Here is a 26,957-nt window from a genome sequence, read left to right on the forward strand (position 1 = left end):
TGACAATATTTGGACGAGTGAGACTCGGGTCATTTCGGAGTGAAGATCCAATTGTCTTGGGAACATTCTTCGTTTATTTTATAGTGCTTCTGGTTGGCGCTTTAAGAACTTTGTGTCTACTTCTTTATTTTAACGTGATTAAGGATCTTAGGTAAAGAGACCTGCTGTGAAGAGTGATGCCGATTAGAGTTATATATGAGTTTTGCAATATCTGTTGATATTTGATTCCTTGTTGAAAAAGTAATTTACTTCTATAATGATACAATGCAATTACATACTATATTTTAACCTACAAAAGGAGGATCATAAAACCATTGCAATTAAAACAGTCAACAGTAGAAGTACTACATGGAACGCACTAATCCTCACAAAACTGATAGCACTAATCCATTTTACTAGAAATGCAAACTACATTGGTGATTTTATTCAACAATAGTTTTAAAACAAATCTAATAAACTCAAAATCTTTATGACAACATTACTGGGTTAAACGCTTCCGTTAACACTTTTAAACCTACTAAACACAACTCATTTCCATATTTATAAATTGTTAGTATGTATTTCCTTAAGGAAGTTTTTATTGCTAAATGCATTTAGATATCTTTTATTCTGCTCTTTTAAATTGTTTATTGGGACATCAGTTAGTTTATTATTATAGTCGTAGTCTCTGGTATCAGTTGAGAAGAGCCTGTTGCTAAACCATTATTGAACGTTTTTAAATGTACGACTCTACAAGTATCTCTTTCTTTTTTTTTTGTATATAAATAAAGAAATATTTGTTTGTGTGTGTTCCAACACAAAGTGGTCTTGAGGCATATTGTGTGGTTTTATAGAACGCTATAAAAAAAACACATATATTTATGAAGGAGACAAAGATGCTGCTGTTGCCTGGCTGCCTGATACTTGGCTGCAATTATTTCTTATTAAAGAAGGTTGCCAAACTTGTTTTGCTGCTGCTGTTGAATTTCAAGTTCGAGTCTTGGAATTTTTGTTGTTTATTGAGGAACATTTCGCGTTTTGAATGTGTGGCAAATACAAGCACTCGCTCGCTGTGTATTATTTTATTTTATAGTAGGTACACCATTTTTAATCATTTTTAGAACTCCTTGCTAAATATTCTTTTTATTTTTTTGTTGTTGGACAGCAGTTTAAACTTGTACTAGAAGTATCCTTTTTGGTGGATTTTCTGGTTTGCAGCCAACATATTTTAGCTAAAGATTTTAGTCACAAAAAAATAACTAAGCAATTGCAATGCAGCCCCAGTATAAGTAACTAAAATAATGTTGCTTCTTAGTTGGGCTTTTTTAATGCCATGTTGCAGCACTTTGTTATTTCCACACTTTGTTGTTGCTGCTGTTTGTTGGAGTTTAATAAACTTTCATGTCTGGCTAAACAAGTTCATGGTCAAGCCTAGCTAGCTATTCAATTTTGTTGTTCCTCTACTCCGCTCTGGGTTTTTACTTCTAGGCTGCTAGAACTAGAATTATCTGTGTGCTGTTGCATAGACAAAAGATGCGCTTTCGAGATTATAAATACAAATGCATTTGTAATATTTGCTGCATGCACTCATACATCATGCCGGTGTTAAATCTGCAGACTTGTAGCACGCAAACATTTGCATTTTTAATAGTTTTTTTTGTTTTCTTCTTTCATTTCTGTTTTTCTCAAAACATTTCTAATTCTCAGGAATGTTTTTCTTTTTTTTTTGTTGTTCTTGTTTGCTGCTTCGAATTAAACTGCATGTTTTAATTTTTTTTTTGTAGTTGGTTCTACTGATTTATCCATTAAGGTTATGCTTGGTTGCTGTTTAAAATGGTAAAATGTGGTAGAAAAAGAAAAAAAATGTTGGTGTTGCAGTTAAAAGTTGCTACTTTTAATTACACTTTTAGTATCTAGAAAAGGAAGGCAAGCAGGCAGTCAGTCAGTCAGGCTAATGCATGTGATTTAAGTGTTAATTCCTGCTAACTAATGCTTCATTCGTAAGAATATGCTTTATACTTACCTAGGTCTCCTGCTGCTGCAAAGAGTTGCTGTTTGGTGGCAAATTAACTTTTTATTTGCAATAACTTAATGTTATACAATTGTGTGCAAACGTTTTTTTCTATAAATTTGTAGCTAGGAATGTTCTTTTTTGTATAAGTTACATGAAATTTACTCATGTGCTGAATTTTTTTTTTTGCATCTTGTAAGAATTTAAGTTTTTTTTATTTATTTTGCAATATTTTAGTTCACTTCGTTGTAATTGAAAAGAACTAATAAAAAATCCTAGACCAACATTTTTGTTTTGTATATGTTTAAATGCGAGGATGGATAATTAAGTGGCTGGAATAGAAGCGTCCGACCGACTTACTGCTTTCGAGATCGATTAAAATTTATTGTAATATTCATATTTGAAATTATGGTATTCGAACAAGAACTGTTATTACAATATCACTAATAAGTTAATTCGGCTCATGATTTCGTATAATACAGCAGGACAAATTTCATCAGACCGACGACCAATATTCAGAATAGGATGGTGCCAAATACAACTATATTTTATAGAGTTTTAATCAGATTTTGTTTAAAGTAACATTTATTGAAAAAGTACACAATTTCATTAATAAAGAGTAATATTTCACATTATGTGTAAAATTATAAATTTTGTGTGAAGATGTACATTTTGTGTAAAATTACACATTTTTCGTAATATTACTAATTTTGTGTAAAATTACTAATGTTGTGTAAAATTACACATTTTATGTAAAATTAAATTTTTTTTGTAAATTTACACATTTTATATAAATTTACACATTTTATAGTTATTGTATTTTATTTAACTTGTTATTAAAATTTTAAATGAAAATGCTACACAATGATGTTGCGAAATAATGAAAAGACCTTAAGCTTAAATGAATATCATTTCAAAATTACACATTTTGTGTGTAATTATAGATGTTGTGTTAAAATACAAGTTTTGTGTAAAATTACACAATTTGTATAAAATTTACACATTTTGTGTAAAATTCACTTTGTGTGAAATTACATATTTTCTATTAAATTACACATTTTGTGTTAAATTACACATTTTATATGAATTTTCACATTTTGTATGCAATTACACATTTTCTGTGCATTTTCACACTTTGTGTAAAATTACGCATTTTATTGATGAAATGAAATTCGCAATCTTTTACGAGTAAAAACTTTAGTGAATTTTTTTAAGATCACAACATTTGACAAATTTTAAATCACACAACCCTCACTTGCGTACTTTATTTATTTAAAGCTCAGGAAAAAGAAACTAAGTGAGTGCCTAGCAAAATGCACGAAACTTAATGTTTTATTTTAATGTTTACACATTTTGTGTTAAAATACAAGTTTAGTGTAAAATTACATATTTTGTGTAAAATTACACTATTGTTATAAAATTTACACATTTTGTGTAAAATTCACTTTGTGTAAAATTACACATTTTGTACAAAATTAAAAATTGTTTGTGAAATTACACATTTTGTGTTAAATTACACATTTTATATGAATTTTCACATTTTGTATGTAATTACACATTTTGTGTAAAATTACGCATTTTATTGATGAAATGGAATTCTCAATTTTTGCGAGTTAAAACTTTAGTGAATCATTTGACAAATTTCAAATCACACAACCCTCACTTGCGTACTTTATTTAAAGCTCAAGAAAAAGAAACCGAGTGAGTGAGTGCCTAGCAAAATGCACGAAACTTAATGTTTTATATGAATGTATGTATACAACTGTTGCTAGATTCCTTGGCTTTCATACTGATTTACATTTTCGTTGTATTTTTTTTGTTTCTTTCATAAAGATTTCTTTCTATCAGACTTATTTCTACTGTTCTTACTCTTAAAAATCCTAAAGCATCGAAGCATTACCAATTTACTAGCTAAACCATCCGCAAAAAAAATAAACCTTGCAGCTTTAGCAGCAATAAGGCAACATGCAACTAACCAACCAACCAGCCAGCCAACTTGAATAAAACAAGTGTGTCTGTCCTTGCAGCTTTTTGATAGTGGTACGTTTTTCTGTCCGTCTGTTCATGAATTTCTTTCTCTTTATAAGTTATAATGTAGAAAAGTATGTGTGTTAAGAAGACAAACCACATTAAAAACGTTTTGTTGTTGTTTTATTTATCTAGATTTCCGTCTGTCCGTCTTTATTTTTTCATTTTTGTTTTAGTTTTTTTTTTTTTAATTTTATTACTGTTGAATGTCTGCTGATTGTTGCATGCTACTTTGCAGTTTAGTTTATTATTTTTTTCATTTTACCAATTTTTTTTCTTTCAATTTTTCTGATGCCACCAAAAAGTTGCTTTTACCTTGTAGTTAAATAGTTGAATTTGGGATTGTTTTTTTTTTTTTGAAATAAATTTTATTTTATTTAGCTTTTTTTGGAGAAAAGAATGTGGTATATTGACTGTAAACTACATGTTTCATTATCTGTGGTGTCGCTGGCAACTAACCTTGCAACTTGTGCAATTGTAACCCGTTTAAAGTGGAGGAATTTTGCAAGCCAATATATGTATTTGTATACCCTCCACCATTAAAAATGGTGAATGATGGTATATACAGCTATAAGTTTGTGTCATGTATTACTGATAGATATTCATGTATGATCAAACAATTTACATTATTGATGCTTATACATTTAAAGTCGATTTATATATATCCGTCTGTCAGTGTGTGTAAATCATGCTCACGCCCAAACTATTTACTCAAAATGAATGTGAATCACACCGAAATATTTATCATTATTCTAGGCAGTTTGGTATTGAAAATCTTCATAATTGGTTTAAAAGAAAAAACGTCGTGGATCAAAATGTGAGAGAACCTCGAACATTTTGATGAAAGTCTGCAGACTTTGTTAATTTTTTTAAATATTGATTTCTTTCTTTTAGTGTTTTATTCTTGTTTACTGGCCACTTCAATTCTGCAAGTTTTGTTAGATTCTTTGTTTTGTCTTTTTTCATTTGTAGTTTTTGTTGTCTTCTTAATTTGATAATTTAACGCTACTTTTGCTATATTGATTGTTTGGATAATGGTTTAGAGTTTTAAGTTAGTCGAAAATGAGGAACTTAAATATATTTGCACTGATTTTTGTGAATAATGGCAACAGATGGTACCATATAATATAGTTCTCAAACTGAAACTTGAAATTCCAAGGTACATTTATTTTGTGTTTTGTTTTTTAATTCTTTTTTTTAATATTTAGCGAAAAAAAACTTTGGTTAAAAAAAAAATCGGGTTAAAAAATATTTTTTCTGAGTTTTACCCATTGTAGGTCCAACTTACTATGGTCTTATATATGTCATTGCAAAGGTCTTTGAAATATCTATCATTAAATATCCATATTGTCTATATTAATGACTTAGTATTGGCCATAACTAAAGCACCCCCTCAATGGATTTTTTCAAATCATAATTTTTTGGATAAAAACGGCTTTTTTGGGATGTATTTTGTATATATTTTATTAACTAATATTGTTAATGTTCATTTAATATTCATTTAGTAAAAGATAATTTTATTAAAAATTTATTTAAAATGATAAATCATATAAAAACTCAAAACGCAACGGACAAAACAAAAGCACCCTCTTATGAGATGTTTAAAAATTTTGCTCGGTACTGCATATTTTCAATGTGAATTATCGGGAATCACAATGAATGGACTTAAAAATTCCAAAAGATAAAAATATAGGAAGACGTAGTGTGTAAAATTTAAGTTTTATACAGTTTATTGTGAATAAAACAATGACAAGGAACAAGTACTCCAGTAAATTTAAAATTAAAGTTATTGAAGACTGGAAGACGGGCTTATCACTACATGAATTTAGTAAAAAATATTCAATTAACAGATCAGTTATTTCCAGGCTCGTTTCAAAATTTTTTAAGACTGGTCGAAAATCTTCGTTGCATTCTGGAGGTCGTTCGCGAAAAAAACACAATATTATGATTCCTTGATCAAAAGAGCAATACAAAAAGATCCTAAAGCATCAGCTATTCAAGTACGAACAAGTTTAAGATTATGCGTTAGCGAAAGAACAATCCGTAGAAGAGTAGTAGAAGCCCGATTATTCAGCTGACGACCAGCAAAAAAAACATTTCTATCAGCTAAGAACAAGAAAGCTGGACTAAAATTTGCCAAAGCCCACATCGACTGGAGTGTCCAAAAATTAAAGACAGTACTGTTCCCTGCCGAATCCAAATACAACTTAAAAAGTTCCACTGGAATAAGGCGTGTACGCACACCAAAAGGAGGAAGACTGAATCCTAAGTATTGCAAAGGAACAATTAAACATGGAGGAGGCAATGTAATGGTCTGGGATTGCTTTTCTGGTCAAGGATTTGGGCCAAATCATAAAATTTATGGGATTATGGTTCATATATCGTGATGTATTGAAAGCTGTAATGTTGCCTTATGCCAATGAAGAGATGAGATGAGCTTCCAACAGGATAACAATCCTAAGCACCCCTCCAAAGTTTGTAAGACTTGGATACACAGCAATAAGATTCAAGTTCTTCACTGGCCTGGTCAATCTCCCGATCTCAATCCTTTTGAGAATTTGTGGCACATTGTTAATATGAAAAACACGGTATAAAAACCGTGTTCAAAAAATACACCATCTATTGTAAATCCCTCATTTATTTTGGCAACTGAATGATTCGGGTGTGCAGATAGAAATTTTCGGTTTTTGAACAGTAAGTCATTTGATTGGCAACAAATTCTGTTGTTGCACAAAAATCTGTTTACCTACTAGACCCTGAGACCTTATTAAATACCGATCTTATTGAGTGGTGTGTGTAGTCTTGTCGAAATGGTGTCATATATATTTTACTTGATTACCTTGCAACCTACCATTAGTAATATAGATTTATATTCCATGGAAATTGTATGTCGATTGGAAGGAAGGTGACTCAAAATCTTCGATTCCTATCACATTTATCGTTATTTCTATGAAAACAACTTGGTCTTCAATCTAAAAGAAAACAAGATCTTTTCGAAATTTGGCTACAAAAGTGTATATGTATATCCAATTCATCTTCTCTGATTCTAAATGCTGAAATATCTTTTAGTTACATTATTTTTTTTTTTTTTGAAAATAATTCTGCATTGTATTTTTGTGAATTTATTGGTCTTGGACTTGCACTTGAAACTAGTATTGCCAAACTGTATGTGGCAACAACAAGTAAACAATTCAGCCATCAGCCACCAACAAAACTAGTTATTTAAACCAATACTCACAGCCACAAACACAACTCTAATATAAATACTTATACATGTATTTTATATACATTCGTATTGTATCTTTTTTTTGCATTATGGCCAACAAAACTTGTTGCAATAAAAATTGTACATCACAGACAATCTCTTCACGGCACACAGATGCATCACACACATACCATACTACTTGTTCGTTTAAACATGCAACTAAAGAAAATCTTAGTTTTGTTTTTGTAATTCCATCAACTATAGACTAGAAACATTCTTCATGCGATGTGGCGATGTCTCACTGACTGAGTGACTGCCGGTTAGGTTGTTTGCCTGCCTGCATTTGCTGTAACTGCATTGAGCAGCTTAAATTTTTTACTACATACAACATGCAACAACTAAAATGTCTTGGCTGGTTGGTTGGTTGGCTGAATTTAGCAACAACAACAACCGAAACAACAGCAGTAGAATTAAGCAACAACTAAACTGCTTTTAAATGATTTGCAATGAATTTGTTGGTTACTTGCTTGTTGTATTTTATGTTGTTGGTATTTTTGTTTGGTGCTGTACTTTTTGTTGCTGCTGCCTGCTGCTCACGATGCCTTTTTCTTCTTCCACAGCCACTACCACTTCTTCATCGGCGTCCTCGTCATCATTTCTTTGCCAACCATAAACCATTTATTATAAACTATTTCTTCTACTTGTTGTACTGTTGGTAGTTGCTGCAGTTGTTGCCCATTTTGTGCATTATTTTTGTTGCTGTATTTAATTTATTTAGTTTTTTTTTTGCAGTTGTTTCTTGTTATTTTGTGGTAATGAATTTCAATTTTTTGGTTTGTTAAAAGGAATTTTATTGCTTCTCTCTAATAAAGCTTTTTAAGTCAATTATCTTAGGAATTGTTTAATTTTTCTTTTTTGTATATATATTTTTTTTTTAATTTCTGTTTGCAACAACCTACTAAATCTTTTCTTTATTTTTATTTCTTTGCAGGTAAGAGATCTATGCATTATTTTTTTTTTGGAATTTCAATGAATGTTTTCTTTTGCACGTTGCAATAGATAATGTTGTCAATTAAATAAGAAATTGTAAGTACAAGTTAAAATAAAAATTAAATTAATTTTGTAAGCCTGATAAATGATAATTCTTCAATAAAATGAACTCATATGTCAACTGTAAACAAAGTTGACCATGATTGTAACGAAGTCTCATGCCTTTCTGTCAATAATAAAATATCTATGGCTAGTTTTGAACTTCCTATCCCTAAATAGCTTTACACATATTCAGAAAAAAAGACACGATCATAAACTATGTTGGTTATGATGACATGATGATCATGTTCCATCTACATGTATCAGGAACAAAGTACTTACAGCGAGTTTATACAATGTTGAATACATACTTCTATTATAGTAATATATTTTTTTGAATTTTCTACCGCTAAATTTCTTTCCAACCATTATGAAAATACACAAGAGACGGATATATTTTTGGTAACATTGGTTTCGATATCCAGTAGCACAAACCTTACACTTCTTCTATCCTAGTCAATTTGTGCAATCAAAAGATTCGAGGTTATGTCGTTTATCTCGTTGCACTAGTTTGGATCCATGTCTTTAGAAACTACTAGGTATTGAGCAGCCAATCGATCTACTCTATATATTTCAGCACATTTGGAACTATTTAAAGTGGAATTTTTCACACATTATCTTCAAAGTCTAATGAAAGATCGTGTAAAATAGATACGTGTAAGTTTGCCAAAGAAATGTGAATGTAAAGCTAATATACATATATCCGGAAGGATATTTCAATGCGGATATGAGTGTTATGACAATTGATCTTGATCTTTCTTTCAACAGTAATTTTCGCAGCAGCCAGAACCGTGGAAAGGAAGCAACAGTTCTTTATCTTCATCATGAAAAAAATCACATATTTTTGGAAGAATATTTTTACTGGTTCATTTATTGGTCTGTTTTATTTTACATCTTTAATTTGAAAAAAAAGTGTAGTTGATGCACACCGATTGTTCACCAAAGCTTATGGTGAATGTATTCCATCGGTTTCAACGTGCGAGAGATGGTTTGTGCGGTTCAGAAGTGGTTATTTTGACACGGAAGACAAAGATCGCCCACGTCAGCCAAAAAGTCCATGAAGATTGTTGTAAAACTCGACAAGAGCGTGCAAATTCATTCAAGATCTGTTCAAGCAAGATTTTCATAACGTTTGCGAGCAGCAGTATTCATCCAAAAGCAGGGAAATTGGCTACCATATGAATTAAAGCCGAGAGACCTTCAATGATGATTTCGCATGTCCGAAATGAGGCTTGAAGGCTATAAAGAAAATATTTTTTGCTGAATCATTACTTGCCATGCAAAACAGATCCATTACGATAACCCTAAACATAAGAGATCGTGTGTGAAGCCCGGCCAACCAGCCCGATATCCATGACGCTAAGGAAATTCTCACTATTTGGTAGGAGCAAACGGGTCCTATCTATTACGAGTTGCTCAAATCTAACCAGAGTATCGAACTCAACTGATTCGTTTGAATCGAACATAGACCGAAAAACGAGCAGAATATGCGGACATGAAACCAACATGACTCGGCCACATGTTGCAATACTTGTTTAAAAGTATTTAGAATGAAGTGGTTGGGTTAGTTTTGCATCAATCGATTTATAGACCAGACAGTGCCCCGTCCGACTACTATTTGTTTCGATCGAAGCAGAACGCTCTCTCTGGTATACGCTTTACTTTAGAACAGAGTATCCGATATTGGCTTGATTCCTCAAAAGATGGTTCGGAATACATATGTTACCAGATAGTTTGAAAATAGCTAACAATGGCCAATACTTTGAATAAATTTATGTTGTACAATTGTTTCAAAATAAAAGTTAAACATTTTAAAAAATCCTGCTAAGTCATACACCCAATAAGAAATACTGTGTCCGACCAAAACCGTTTTTTCAGGACGAAACTGAACCACATATTCCGCTCTCCTTTAATTATAGCCTTCACCATGAGTGGCAAGGGTATATATTTGGCAATTCCATTATGTCTCATGGGACTGGGGAAAGTGAAAAAAAGTCAAAATAAATCGAATTTTTATCTTGAAAATTAAAACTTGCCCAAAATCAAACTTAGCACCAATTATAGGGCTAATTGAGAGCTATAAACTAACCCCCATATGCATAAATAGTTTATAAATTTGTCAAAGGTTTATAAAACAAATTTCCTATGGACATTTTGTTTGATAAACCTTTGATAAATTTATAAACTGTTTATGCATCTGCGTTTCCTTCTTTCTCATTGCAACAAAAGTAGTCCAACTGGGACCTTTCGGTCCCAAGCAATTTAAAAATTTGCGGATTTCAGTGAACTTTTCGATCACTCGTACACAAAATATTAAAGTGAAACGCACAAAAACATATTAAACAAGTAAGAGAGCTATATTCGGCTGTGTCGAATCTTATATACCCTTCACCAAATTATACTTCAAAATAAAATTTTTAAATATTTATAGGTAAAAAAAATTGTTTTTGTAAAAAAAATTGTTTTTGTTGTTTTTTTAATTTTTTTTTTAAATTTAAAATTTTTTTTTTTTAATATTTAGCGAAAAAAAACTTGGGTTAAAAAGTATTTTTCCGATTTTGACCCATTGCAGGTGTAACTTACTATGGTTTTATATTCGTCATTGCAAAGGTCTTTGAAATATCTATCATTACATTGTATCCATATTGTCTGTATTAATGACTTAGTAATCCAGATATAGGTAAAAAATATGTAAAAAATCGAGATATCTGAGATATATGGAAAAAACCGGGATAACCTCGATTTTTGGCCTATTTTTGATCTATATCTGTCATTAAAATAGACAATATGGATATCTAATGATAGATAATTCGAAGTCCATTGCAACGATGTATATAGTAATTTGGACCTACAATGGGTCATAGTCGGGAAAAATATTTTTAACCCGATTTTTTTTTTACCAAAAAAATCATAAATTTTTTTTCACTAATAAATTAAAAAAATAATTTTAAAATATTAAAAAAAAATTGTTAAGTCTATTGACCTCCCGGTTCAATAGACTTATCAAATGAATATTAACATATAAAAAACATATGCTACATCAAAAATGTACGAATTCTGTTTTGTTGGAGTTCATAGAGTACAGAAATACTTATAGTTTTATTCGTTCAAACTTACAACTTTAAAACATCTTAAAATGCAGCTAAACCAAAGCCAATAATGGTTCCAACAATTCTTAGATAGATCAGATCGTAGTAGTAACAGTCGCTGGTACCTTTACAACACACCCACATACATATATTTATAAAAGTTAACATGTTTAAACTTCAAATCTTTCTCATAATGTGTTATACTTTTAATCTGTAACAAAAGCTTATTTTCGCTTAAACAAAATTTGGCTTCAATGTTACTTACTTCGAAGAACTACAGAGAATTGCCTATCGCTTTTAGCTTTACAAGTATATAACAATTTTAAATTGCCATCACCCCATTCGAAATTGAAAGAGAAATTCTAAAATTATTTGTAGCACAACATCCACAAATAAGCAAACAACACCCCCTTAAATGAGGAACATGCGCTTTAAGAAAGTTTCGGAAAAGCACGAAGATGACTGTGACTGTTGCAGCAAATATTCACATGTGACACGAAAACACACAGTGGGGTGGTTTTTTGTATTTGCGAGAACAGTAAAAACAAAACAAAAACAAGAGCCAAACAAAAACAAATAAATAAAAAGCGCAACAACTTGTGTACCTAATTTACCTGTACATTCCGAATTGAGTTCGGCGTCAACGTCGTTAGGAACGACTATGACGTCGTCAACATCAAGAGTCGTTTTTTAAAATAAAAACCACCCCTGCTCATACACACATATACGCGGAACTGAGTATTTCACTCTCTGCTTGCGTTGGTGTGTGAAAATAATAATGAAAATAAAATACAAAAAAACAGCAACTCAAACTCAAAGCAGGTGTAATAGTTATTGTTGTTTCCTCTACAGTGTTGTTTTTATTTTTATATATATATTTTTTTTTAAATTTTTTTGCTTCTATTCTATAGATTTTGTTTTTGTTATTTTACAGTTGTTGTTGTTTCCTTTTTTTGTTGCTGCTTGTTGGGAATTTCCCAAATATTGTTATCGCATTCTTACAGGATGTTTCTATCCTTGTTACTTACCCAGCAAAGAGATCCAGTAACAAATGTATGTTACTGGTGTGTGTGTGTGGCTCTGTGTGTGTTTTTGTACGAGTGCAAAAAGTAGAAAAAACAACAATAGATTTTTTCCTGTGTATAAAGCAACAAAAATGGTATTGAGAACAAAAACAAAAAACATATGAGAAAATAACGGTAAAAAATGATGGCATTAGGAGAAGTAAACTCTGTTGTTGTGTTATATTGTAGGTGAGTTGTTTATGGGGTTGTGGTTGGGTGGTTGGGGTAGAAAATGAGCGTTGATTGTAGAGTGTAATGAGTTGGGGGAGAGCATGGGTGATATGTTAAAACAAACATTTACACGAAGGTGTAATATGTGTGTGTGTGTATAGTATGTTTTTCGTTTTATCGTAGTTGTTGCTGTTGATTCATGATGATGACGACGATGATGATTTGAAATGGGTCAAAAGGTAGTGGACTTTTTTCTTTCTATGTCTGTATGTTAGTAAGTGAATGTGTGCATGCAAAACATACAAATTAAAGCATGGCACGGAGGGGGTGGTTCAAGTAGTAATGCGAACCTGAGTGTTTGAGTAGTTTAAACAATTTTGTGTGGGAGGTGGGGGTTTCTATTCAGAGAGCAGAAGTATTTTACCTTATACATATGTATGTATGCATTTTAATTTGTGTATGGTTGTTTGTGGTGAGATTTACTTGTTAGATGTTGTAACTGCAGCAAAGTCAGTCAGAGTTCTGTTCGTTCGTTCTCATAGTATTGTTTAGTTTTGCGTATTTTAATATTTTTTTCCTGTTTTAATTTACTTCACTGTGTTTTTTTTTCAGGAGAATTGTACATATTTCTAGTATGAGTTGGAACTGTTTGAGGTGTTTCTATCTAAAAGCATTTATATAACATGGGGTCATATTGAGAGGGTGGTCGGGTTTAAAGGTTTGTTTTTATTTAAAAACCAGGTGTTTTGTGTTATAAATCTCTTGCTTATTTAAGGGGTGATTGATTAGTTTTATATATCTTCTTCGTATTTAGAGGGTGTTTGGCAAATATTTGATAATTTTTGTTATCTTGTGTTTATCTTATCTCAGTTGTTGTTATGATGGCTTTATTGTATTGCTAAATGGAAATGATTTTAGTATTTATTTTATGAAAAAAGTACATAGTTAGATTGAAAAAACTTTTTCTTTTATTAGTTTGTTCAAAAAATATCCTTATTAGACATATACTAAAGCAATATTTTATAAATCTTTATGTAATTTTACGCGAATTAAAGCAAAATGTAATATTTTACACTAATTTATGATTTTACGCAAAAATTTCATACAAAATATTTTACTTAAATTGTGTAATTTTACACAAAATATGTAATACTAGACCAAATGGTTTATTTTACATAAAATCTGTAATTTTACACCAAATCTTATGTATTTTTAATCAAAATGTGTAATTTTACACAAAATTGTAGTTTACACCAAATGTGTGTTTTTACATAAAATGTGTATGTTTACACAAAATGTGTAATTTTACACAAAATGCGTTATTTAATGCAAAATATGTAATTTTACTTTCTTCGAAATTAATAGATATTTTACCATTATTTTGGTAAACTTTTGTACAAATGATACTAAATAAAATCACGTATAAATCACAAAATAAATAAAAATCCTTAATACTGACATCATTGTGAATCTTGCACTTATTGTGCTTCATTTTACATAAAATCTGTAATTTTGCACTAAATATGTATTTTTACTCAAAATGTGTAAAATTAGTTATTTAGCCGAAAATATGTAATTCTTTATTCCCTGAGATTAATGGATTTTTTACCATTATCATATTATTATATGAAATCAAATGATACTAAATAAAATCCGGTATAATTCACAAAATAAATAAAAATCCTTAATACTGCCAACAACATTGTGAATCTGGCAGTACCTGTGAGAACCAAACGATTGTTTTCTTAAATTTTACTAGATCGGCCAATGATTCATCTGTAAGACAGACCAGACCATGAATAAGTCTGTGTTCCATCCACATAGATGTTGTTGTTCCGTTTCTTCATCATCTTTATCTAGACAAGTTCTGACTCATATTTTCCGAAATATGCCCAATCATACAGTACCTAGATAGCATCACTATAAGAATTCAAATCGAGTTTAGGAATTTTATAACCTTTTCTTTTTGTAATTGGAAAAACTACCAAATTTTATGTCTGTTTGTAATCAAAAGATCTTTTACAATAACTCTAGAAAAACTGTTATACATATGACATCAATTGCTTACAGCTCTCTCTTTTATGTATTAGTTTATAATTTCTGATGTTCTTTCATCTCTTTTTAAAATCTTATTGCCTAAAAAAACAACCTGTATGAATTCTTACCAAAATTGTTAACAAAAGTCCTTTTTCCTCAACATGCTCTTTTCTTTTATAGAGAAAAAAGAGATTTTAATACAACATCTCCTTTTTATTCTGCTCCCTCTTTTGCTATTACATTCCAATTGGAGTGTAATTTGTGTGTGTAGTAGATTTTGTTAACTGTGCTAACAGGAGAAAGATTTGTTGGTTGTAACTCTTTTTACCCTTATTTGTTGTAATACAAATTGTGGTCACAATGTGCAAGCGTGTAACAACATCAACAGGCAAAAAGCAACCTGCTGCTTTTTGTTTTTTTTTGTTCGTTTTCGTTTTGATACGATGTAGAGTCAAGCGAGGAGTAAAAGAAAACCCGAAATACACGACAGAGAAAGACGATGACAACGATGGTGGTGATGATTATGGAAACGAAAGACAATTCAACAGTTTTTTTTTCTCGAGATGTTGATGATTATGACGTTGTTGATAATAATGAAGGTGGCCTCAACGTTGTTGTACGCTGCCCACGTCAACGTATTTGATTCACAGATTTTTGATTTTGTTTCGGTTTTAAAAGAATTGAGTGAGTGTCGTCGGCATTGGTCGTGTGCTGTATAAGGTTTATAAAATGTTTTGATGGTTGTTTTGTATTGTGTTTCTCTGTTTTTGTTTTTTTTTGGTTGCTGTTGTTGTTTTTCCTTTTGCTGTGTGTGTGTTTTGTGTGAAACTCCGAATAAAATTGTAGGTATATTACCTTAGTATGCCAAACGTTCTTACTTCAGTCTTCGTACAGTCTTTGCTTTAACCCGTTCCAAATTCTGTCCGCCGTTTGCTCTATATTATACAACAACAACAAAAATAATAAAATTCAAATAACAAAAAAAAAATATCACAGATATAAATTTTTATAAAAATCCAAATAACAACAACTAACTCTACTGTATTTTTTAAAAAAACACAACAACAATAAAACAAAAAATTTCAAATAAAATTTTATTTTGTTTTCTTTTCCAACGAGAATTGTTGATTTAATAGCAACAACAATAACAACAAATTTAAAGAATCTCTCTTTTCACAATAACAGCAGCAACAATTATCATTATCGTCAACATCATAATCATCATTTGCTACAACTACCACTCTCTGCTCACACAACTTTAACTAGAAGTAAAGTTAGCAGTAGCCTCAGCAGCAGCAGCAACATTAACAGAGGAAGCAGCATATTTTAGCTCTTTTTTTGCTTTTTGCGCGTGTTTGTATGTTCGTTTCATTCGGTATTTGTGCCTGTATGTACGTGTTGTATGTTTCTGTTTCCCTGCAACTCTACTCTACTCTACAACACTCTCTACTAACTGCTCGGTGAATTTTCAAACCAAAAAAAATCAAAGAAAAAAACAGCAACAACACACTAGTACGTACCACCATCGTTTTTCAATAACGTTGAAAAATCAAAGTTGAGCTTAGAGGTTCAATTCGTAAACGTCAGTAATACCAGCAACATCGTTCTTAAACGTTGTACGTTGTTCTTCATCCACAATACACACGTTCGTTTGTTGTTTAAACGCTTTTAACGCAATAGTTAACGTTGGTCTCTCACGCAATAACAACCATCACACTACGTACTACAAAAATAACAAAAAATTTAAAAATAAAAAAATTACACATCTTTTTAAAAAGAATTTAAATAAATAAATAACTAAATCAAATAATTTTAATAATAAAAAAAAAAATTCTAAAAGAAATTTTAAACAAAATAATTTAAATAACAAAAAAAAAAATTCATTAAAAATATTGAAATTTTGTTAAATATTAAAATAATTTCAATTTCGAAGATAAAAAAACGCGGATTTGAATTTTCCTAACTTTAAACTTTAAACAGAACTTCTTACTAGTGCTAAAAATAAACAAAGTGTTTAATTTGAAAAATCAAAATCTTTAAAAATCATAAACTCAAACCAAGTTTTCTATATATTTCCAAGCAAAAATTTATAAACCTCGTGAGTTTCTCTATCTTTAAACTTTTTTTTAATTAATATAAAAGATTTCATTTATTTCTTTCATTATTTTTGTTAAAAAAAAACTTTTTTTCTTCTTATTTTTTTGTTATTGTAACTTGTTTATATTCCCTCTTGTTGTTTGGAATTCTTAATAATTATAGACCTTTATTTTCACTAACATCTTTAAACCTGCTATAATTATTTCCAAAATCTATAGCAGAGTTAAAAAAGAGCTAAACATTTTTCAAACTTTATTGTATTTTTCTTCTTTTTTGTCGAAACAACAACGACAATATCAAGCAAAAAATTTAAAAAAAAACAGCCTAAGCTTGAGTTAGTGTTCGTTTTTTCATTCTTAAAAATACTTTTTTTTTCCTTTTCAAATATAAAAGCCATTTAACAAAAAACGTGCGATTCCAAACTACACCCAGATACACACACAATACTCGAAACACACAGAGAACTTGGAAAAAAAGCAAAAGTTCGTTGATACCTTTACACCATTTCCAGATAGGTTTAAATTGAGTATTAACATTAACACTTGTAATTCAGGGTTATTTTTTTAATATCAAGTTAAAATTTAAAAATTAATCTTATATAATGTCTATTAGCTAATATAGTAGCAGTTTCCTCTTAGCAATTTAATTCTAGATAAAAAAAATTTTCTAAAAAAGTTTTGATAATTTTTTCGAAATGCTCTCAAAAGTAGCTTTTGGTAAATTTCAAAATGTTCGCGCCATTTTTCCATCATTCTGTAGGAAATTTGCTTAAAAAATTTTAAATGTTTTTGTTAGAGTTTTAAAAAGCTGGAAATTTTCCGTACCACTATAGGTTTCATTAGTAATCTTCAGTTATCCAATATCTATTACAAAAATATGTAATCTATAAGAAAATGTTGTCCAAAACAGCCTTAATTTATATGTTATACCTAGTATTATTTTAAATTTCTGTAAACTTTTTCGAGATTTTTTCAATCTGGAATAGATTTCTTCTTAAATTCCAAATTTTATCAAATATGAAAAAAATAAGCAAAAATAACAATATTTCCAATTAAGGAACTTCCCAATTGTTTACTTTGAATTTCAAATTGTCAGGATTTCTTATATAAATCCAACAAGTATTGGAATTTCAAATCTCTTTAAAAATTCAATAAATATGGGTCTTTAGAACAAACCATAAATTCTTATAGATATTTAAACATTTCATGTTCATGTTTTTTTTTTTTTGAGAATAAACATTTAAATAAAAATAAAATTGAATTTTTTTATTACAATATAATAGAAATATATTATGAAATATATAATTTTCAATTCGACTTTTTATCCAACTTTCAAAATTTATTTGAAAAATGCTCGAAATCATCATTAAAATTTAGGGCCTCCTTTTTTCAAATTATGAAAGGCAAATCAACGCTTGTATTTTAGTGCGTTTGTTCTGTTCAGAACAAATTTTTAAAATGATTGAAATTTTGTTTTGGCTTTTCACATAAATATCACCTTTTTCAAGTGATTTACAAAATTATGGCCTTAATTTATGAACTTCTCAAAGTAAATACTGAAAGTTGTATCCAAAGTTCAATTCAATATTTTCTTTGAAAATTCATTATGAAAATATATCAAAGATAAAATTAGATTTGTTAAATTTTCAAATTTTTTAGGAGCAATACTACTCTATAAATATAAAGACATTTAAAATTTATATAGTTCAAAGTTTAAAGGTTTCAATAATGATATACTTTTCATTATATACACAATAATAAAACTTTCACTTTGATAAAAACATTCACTATTTTTTACAGAATATCTCCAATAAAAACATTTTAATATTATTTACTTGGGAAATATTAAGCATTTTCCCCTAAAAGTTCAATACAAAACAAAAAGTTTCAATTCTGTATTAAATAATTTTCTTTATAATTCTTAAAAGAGAAACCTTAAACTTTCAAAATAAATTAAAATGATATATAAACAACATTTGCAAACAGTTAAAATATTTAATGGAAAAACAAACATATATGCAAAATATTCTATGAACTATGAATAATAGAATAACTTTAGCTTAATAATAATTCATTAAACGTTTTATAAAATTTAAAGCTTTTTTAATAAATAAAATCTTGAAGAATTTTCCCTTTGAAAACAATTCTATTTAAAATTGCGTTATTTACTTTTGAAGAAAAGTTAAAGTTCCAGTAGTTTTCTATTTATTTTATATACAAATTATAAATATGTATACAACATTACAACAAGAAAATTGAAAATTATCAGGTTTTTATTTTTGTATTTAAAACATAATTGCCCAATTCACAATTGGTGTCGTAGCGTTGTATCGTTGTATGTCGTAATTTTTTTTTATTAATGTTTTGTTTTTGTTTCGAAAAATTAGTTTGAAAAATATTTACGATATACAATGCTACAACACTACGACATCAATTGTGAATTGGGCAAATATCTTTATAACAAATAATTTTCTTTATAATTCTTATCCTCATTTTCACAATGTCTAGTTATTTTTAAATCTAAAGTTATAGTAACAGTTTTCATACAACAATTATTTCCTCAGACCCAATAAGCACCAAAGCCTCAAAAATTCATGTACTTGAACTTTTTGGAATTATTTTTTAAACTTGAAAAATATTTGACAAAATTAAATATTTTCAAACCAAAAACATATGGCTTGAATTTATGTTTCCTTTTTATTGATATTGAAATAAAGTGAAATGTATCTGTAATTCAAGGCTTGAATTCAACTTGAATTCCAGTAAAAATGTTTATTGGGGACAGTTCACCTACTCATTTTTACTGGAATTCAAGTTAAAAGCAAATATAATTCAAGTTGAATTATAGTTGTATTACACTTCATATCAATAGCATTATCCAGTAAAAATTAAACAAAATTTCATGACTTATGTTTTTAGTTTGAAGAATATTTAATTTCTTCAAATAATTTTTAAATTTGAAACATAATTATATTTGCATTTAAGTCAAATTCCAACAAAATGCTTGAGTTTTGGGGCTTTGGTGTTACATCATAACATTGTGAAAATGAGGCTCAAATTAGAAACCTTGAACTATTAAACTAAATTGAAATTATAAGATTTTTATAAGAGTAACAATTCAAGGAAATATAAAACAATTTGATAATTTCCATTTAAAAACCTTGAATTTTGCATATTCGGATTTGTATACTTATCTCCTTTTTTATTAATGTAAATAATAGTTTATCTTGATTATCTTAATAGCATATTTTTGGCATAAGTGTCTACAAATTGTCTTTAATTTGCAAAATTTCCTGTAAAATATCACTTGCTTTGGGAATTATTAAAATATTTTTTAAAAATTTAAATTTTTTATAGCGAAAACAAGAGTCTTTTTTATAATTTTGCTGGTAGATACATAAGTCATGCTAAGAAAATCAAAATATAACAGAAACAAAGGAATTTTTTTGAAAAGTGCTTTAGATATGTCTAAACTGTATAAAAAGCAAAAAATTGGAGGTCTGAAATTTTTAATTCGTGAATTTTATTTTTTTCCAAAAAAATTTTTGTTTAAATAGCTAAATTGATTCTTAAATATCACTTGTTTATTGCAAATTATTTTTAAAAAAAATTTACATTGAATTTGGAATATATAATTCAATTCAAATATATTTTTTTTTTATTAATTTTTTTAAATTTCGCTTGTTACAAGCAAAGATCGGTTAAGAACACCATAATATGGCAGAAACAAAATAATTATTAAAAAAACTAGTTGAAAACGGTCTAATATTTATTTAAATGTTAAAAAATTTGATTCATAATTCAATTCTGAAACATTTTATTTTGCACACAAATTTTAAAATTGTTTTTCAATTGTTCTCTCTTTATCAAAAATACAGTTATTGCAATAAAGTTTATCTAGCTGTATTTTTTGTTTGGCTTTTTTTAAAATCAATTTTTAGTTCAATTCATAATTAATTTTTTAAGGTTTATAAAGCAAATTTTGTATGAAATTTTTTTTTTCTAAATATTTTATAAATTTAAAATTTAATTATAAATATGAGGGTAAATCTCGAAAGAATTGAACTAAGATTTTAATACAAAAATTATACAAAAAATACAATGAGATAAATTTCATTATAATAACTGTTAAGAAATATATTTATTAGAGAGAGAGAACAATTAGAGGCAGTGTTTTTAACACTCTCAACATTTAGTTTTTATAAAGGCAACAAATATTCAGCTCTATTCCTGAAAGCATGCAAAGCAATTAAATGCTGATTAAACTTTTGACAATTAATTTAGGTTTTAAAAAATATTTCAGAATTACAACAATTTTCAAGCTAAATTATTTAGATTATTTGGCCTTAGATTTATTTCTGTTAATAGAAAAGAAAAGTTAATTTAATCCATTTTCTTATAGTAAATCATAAGAAATCAATAATTTTATAATTTGTTTCTAGTGGAAATGGTGTTCAATACAAGCCGAGTTTAGAGTCTTTTTTCCCCTCTACACTCAGTATCTCTCTAATTTAGCACCCAATAAAGAAAGAAAAAAAAAACAGTCATTGAAAATGAAAAAGAAAAAAAAATGCCAAACAACCGGCAAAATAGAAATTCCACAAAAAATAATAAGACCTCAACCTCAGAACGAAACACGTTTATATATTGTTAACGAAATTGGTAACAAAACGAAATTCAACAATAAAACCCACAGAAAAAGAGAATTAGGAAACAAACAACAAGAAAACAACAACAAAAGAGCGAAGCTACACAAGTTGGCAACCTTTTTAAGCAATTTCAAATAAAAAAAAACAAAAAAACACTTAAGAGACTTTGCTGAATTACTTTATCTTTTTTCCATACTCAAAACACACACATTCTTATAAGCCTAAAAAAGTATTAAACCTAAGAAATACAAAAATAAACCACAAAAGAAAAAGGCCAAGAATTGAAAAGAACATAAGAATGAAATAAAAAGTCATCATCATCAGCAGCAGCATGATGATGATGATGGTTATTATTACCTTAATGGTCTAAACTACCTAAGTATAGACAAGAAAACATACTTAAAACAAATAGAAATAACAAGAAATATTAATACCTACCACTAGATACTAACAATAGTAGGCCTAAATGTTTAACCAAACTGAATTGTGGTAACACAAGTATTTGAATGCTTCTTTCTACTACTTGTTGTACTCTCCTCATATCTTTTTCCTCCACTATTCTTAACACTATACCTTTCATATAAATATATATATATAGACTTCTTCAATTCTGAGTTTAACTCAAAAGTATCTATAAAAAGAACAAAATAAATGAAACAAAAAAATGTTTATAACTAAAATGTGTAGTGTTTAAGTGTTTTTTGGAAAGATATTATAAGTGTGCAACAATAACAACATAACAAGTAATTCCTCAAAGTCATTAAAACAAGTAACACGTCCTACAAAAAAAAAAAGAAATATATAAAAAAATACAAGAAAGAAGAAAAAAAGTTATAAAATTTTGAAAGAAATATTTAATTTAAATCTAAAAATATGATAATAATTATAATTAATTTATATTTTTCTTTAATTCTAGTGTTTAATTCAAGTTCTACAATCTTAAACAACTGAAAACCTTTAAAAAAAAAATTAATCAAAATATCAATCAAAATAGTGTTTAACAAATAAAACCTTTAAAAACCCAGTGCAATATTTTTAAAAATCAAAATATTTTTAAAAACAAAAAAAGTAAAAGTGCAAACCTTTAAAGCAGCCACATATTGAATCAATCCATTCAGCGCCAAAAAAATAATTCACCAAAAGAAAAGTTTGAATATTTTGAGTCAACAAAAAGAAAAATATATAAACAAATTATTTAAAACTCTCTTACTTACTTTTCATCACCAAACTTTTTGACTACACTAATTGGTAATGTTTACACAAGTTTACTTTTTATTTATTTATTACTTTATTTACTTTACATTAATTTTTATATACATTTTCGTATTAAGTTTTTCTTATGAATTTTTTTGCTCAGAATGTTTTTAGTTGTAAAACCAGCAGAATTTGAATATTTATAAAATGTTTGCTTCATTTTCAAATTTAAATTATACTCAAGAAGACTAGAGTAATTGTAGTAAGCGAATTTTTAAGTTCTTTGTTGGCAACAGCAAAACTATTTTTTATTATTCAATTGAAATTTTTGCATTTGAAACTAAAGATATATAAATAATTTGCAACTAATTTAAGCCCAAATTATATTTTCTGCAAATGTTTATTACATCTTACATAGATTGTGTAAGAGCAACAAATAATGTTCGAAATTTAAATAATGTATTGTATGACTTAAAAAATTGGGATTTTTTTCTTCAAATTTTTTGATTTTATTTTGAAACATTTGTACAATATAAATTTATTCAAAGTATTGGCCCTTGTTATGATCTTTTCCCATCTTTCTGGCAACATATGGATTCCGAGCTAAAAGATCTGCTCATCTTTGAAGGCCACGAACGAATCAAGCCAATATTGGATACTCTGTTCCAAAGTGAAGTATCCTAGAGAGCGTTCTGCATCGATCGAAACTTCCCAACCCCTTCATTCTAAATACTTTTTACCAGTGGCTGAGCGTTGCCATAATGGTACATTACGGTCTCATGTCTGGCCGTTTTTTGGTCAATGCTCTCTTCAAATGAATTAGTTGCGTTCGGTACAGTTTCCCTATGATGGTCTGGTAAGATTTGAGCAGCTCATAATAGATAGGACCCTTTTGCTCCCACCAAATACAGAGCATCGATTCGTCTGGTTGGTCGGACTTCACGTACAATCTCTTACGCTTCGGGTTATTGTAATGGATCCATTTTTCATCGCAAGTAATGATTCGGTGCACAAATGATTTTTATTTACAGCCTTCAAGCCTCATTTCGGACATGCAAAATCATCTTTCAAGGTCTCTCGGCTTTAATTCATATGGTAGCCAATTTCCCTGCTATTGGATGAATCCTGCTGCTTGCAAACGTTTCGAAATTGCTGCTTGATTAGCTCCCAATGATTTTGTTGAAATTTGCCAGCAATTCTTGGTTTTCAAACTTTTTTTGATGGTCTGTCTTTGTCTTTCGTGTCAAAATCACCTCCTCTGAACCACACAAATCATCATGTCTCGCACGTTGAAACCAATTGAACATATTCACCATAAGCGACACAATATTTTTAAATTTAAGAAGTAAAGACGTGCGCTGAGATGCTGGCAAAGAACTTATGTTTTTAGAATTTTCGTATCTGAGCTGTTCTCTTTTGTTTTGTTAATCTTTACTAAATCTGCAACCACATAAGTCCTGCCTTTAAATTGCTTTACCGTAGGATTTCTATTCGGGAAATACGGAAAGTTTAGAAATTTCCGTATTTCTATATTATTTCAGCACAGATTCATTAGATTTTTTTCACTTGTGGTAACCGATTTTATTGCTAATCCAATCTTGTATCGAAAAAATCTATGGATATAATCGAATCATACAGAAAAAAATTACAATTGTTACAATTGATATATTTCATTATATAACAAACACAAACTGCCAAGCACCTAAAGTATTTGGTGGGAATCGAACCCGCAACCCTCAGACTGATAGTTCAGCTCACTATCATTTAGTATATCGTGGTGCCCTTTCAAAAGGATTATTCTTACTGTGCTGACAAACAATTTCAAAATTATTTTTATTTCATTTCCCTTGAAATCCAAAAATTTTCTCGAGATTTTATTATATAGACCATTAAACAGCTGATTAAATTAAACAAATGATTTTTTTATTTTAACTTCCTGCTATTTTAACCAAAAAATTCACTAGTTGTAAATAAATTTATTGATTGTACCAATAAATTAGAAGGGCTTACTATACTTAAAAAATTGGTTTCAAAACGTTTCGTTTTCTAAAATGAAATAAAATTGATAAATTTTAAGATAATTTTTCATTTGAAAATGATGTAAAATTATGAGTTATTACAATGAATTACTTTTCTTAAAAACCGTTTAAAGGAGTAGCATATTTGTAAATGAATCATTATCTTAAATCTTGATATTTATATTTATATATACATACATATGTTTATGCAAAAATCTGGTCCTTCGAACCCAGTGCTGGTAATTTTTAGTTATTATGTTTCTACTTATTTCAAAAACTTTTTGTGTTGAAAACATTTTGTTACATTTTATTTTTTCGATTTTTATTAAGATTTTGTGGTATGTGATTAATAACTAATTTTCAAAATTTTCCATTAACACAAACAATAAGTGGCAAAAAATTGCAAATTTAAATAAGACATTACAGTAAAGTTTAAGAACAAAAACTTAAGCCTAGCACCCCACAAAATAATGATTTATGAAAAGACTATGCTAAAAACTACTAAATCTTTCTTTAAGTTTTTTATTTTTTAAATTAGAGCATAATATAAATTTTCTGAATTTTTATTAAACATTTCTTGTTGCTTAACTCTCTTGACCATAAAAACTTCATCAGTGACATGTAAACTCTACTATAGAACTTAAACTTAATAAGGAATTGAAACATCTGATGTTCTATTTTGGTACTTAGAAAAAACTATAAAGAAGTACGGGATGAAGAGCAAATCCTGATACCTTTTATTGAAAACATTTCTATTACTTATGTGTAAAATATTCGTTACTAAATGCAATGTCTTGTCACAATTGCTTTACTGTGAATGTACCCAATATGTCTAATATGTATTCATAAATCATTTTACAAGCCAACCATTACCTAACTACTTCCAAGTAATGCATATGGTAGTAATTACAATGTGTATTTATGTCATAGTCCAGTTTATTATTATATTTTGTTTAAATTGTTAAAGGTTTTTTGTCACTTACTGTTTTTTATGTTGTTTTTTCTATAATTTATTTCTATACTAATAACAAACTAATACTAACTCTTTTTTTCCCCCAAACAAAAATTGAATAATATGTAGTAATAAACAACAGCAACTGTTACTAACATTTGTGGTATCCTTTCTATAAATCCTTACAAAAGAAATCCTTAAAACCAACATTTTAACAATCACAAACTCATTAACACTAAAAAAGATTTTAAAGTTAAAGAAATTGTTTAACAAATTGTTGCTTAAACAATAACTGCAAATTAACAGTATTAATTTTTTACATATCAACAAAGAATATAAAACAAATGAAGAGAGATTTTTTAAAGAAAAAGGAGCTTAGAATTTGAAATAAAACATAAATATATTGAAAAATTTTTATGTATTAAAAAGAAAAAGAGAAAATATTTTTATTAAAAAGTAAATTGTAAATTTTAAAGAAACTTTTAACTGTAAAGAAAAATTATAAAACAAGGTTGTTTTTGTCCCCCACAAAAAAAAAAAAAACTAAAGAAAAATTATAAAAAAAATTAAAACTGTAAAATTAACAAACAAATCAATTAGCAATTCGTAAGGTTGTTTTATAATTAATAAAATAAATTAAAATAATAATAGAGAAATTCCCCTTAAAACTACAAATCCATTAAAATTTTTAGCAATCAAAAGAGGATTGGAAAAAGAATTCAGTCCCTCAAACCCAAGTCAATTGTATAAAAAAAAGAAAAAAACAGAATTAGCAGAAAAAATATTAACTTATTTACATACTCTCCGGTACAAAAACCAAAACTTTTAAAACACTTTTGTGAAATATTTCTGGTAGTATTAAAATTAAATTGTACTAATAATAATTACTGATAATTATTATTATATAAACTTAAGTTAAATAAGATTTTATTAAAACCAGTTAGTGGGATTTTGAGCAATATATTTGTTGCCTAAAATCCTAAATTGTATTAAAACATATAAAAAAAACTAACTCAAGAAAGCGCGTTTTGACAATCATTCAAAATAAATAGCGTATAAATATCAAACAATATACATACATATATTTAAACAAATAATATTAAAAATTCTTACTATTTATACTATACTGTGTGATTTCCCTTTTAACACTTCTAACACTAAGCGACAATCTTAATAGCGAGCTATTTTCTAAACCCCCTCAAAATAAAAAAAAACTGTGTGATCTTTATATAACAATCCATAACTCTGACAATCTCTCTACAAATTTTTGTACTCCAACTTTATGCATTTTATAAGCGTATAATAAATAATCTTAAATTCTAAACATATTTAATCATCAAATTTTATCTCAATATATACTCAAATCAATTAGAAT

The 26,957-nt window shown here is 28.3% G+C and overlaps 1 protein-coding gene across 9 annotated transcripts in view; it reads left to right on the top strand.

Annotated features, from left to right (window-relative positions):
* The window catches only part of heph (polypyrimidine tract-binding protein 1 heph), a 381,579-nt gene that overhangs the window by 164,625 nt on the left and 189,997 nt on the right, over positions 1–26,957 (top strand). Inside the window, exons 1-2 of one of the 9 annotated variants that reach the window (XM_065516412.1) lie at positions 22,201–22,218; positions 22,593–22,666. The exons of 6 other annotated variants lie outside the window; for them this stretch is intronic. The gene's annotated coding sequence lies outside the window, so the exon portion shown is untranslated. Of the gene's footprint in view, positions 1–22,200; positions 22,219–22,523; positions 22,667–26,957 lie in introns of those variants that run through there. 2 more of the 9 variants (XM_065516411.1, XM_065516414.1) reach the window with 2 other exon arrangements.

This window comes from Calliphora vicina, chromosome 1 (assembly GCF_958450345.1).
Source record: "Calliphora vicina chromosome 1, idCalVici1.1, whole genome shotgun sequence".
NCBI classification, from domain to species: Eukaryota; Metazoa; Arthropoda; class Insecta; order Diptera; family Calliphoridae; genus Calliphora; species Calliphora vicina.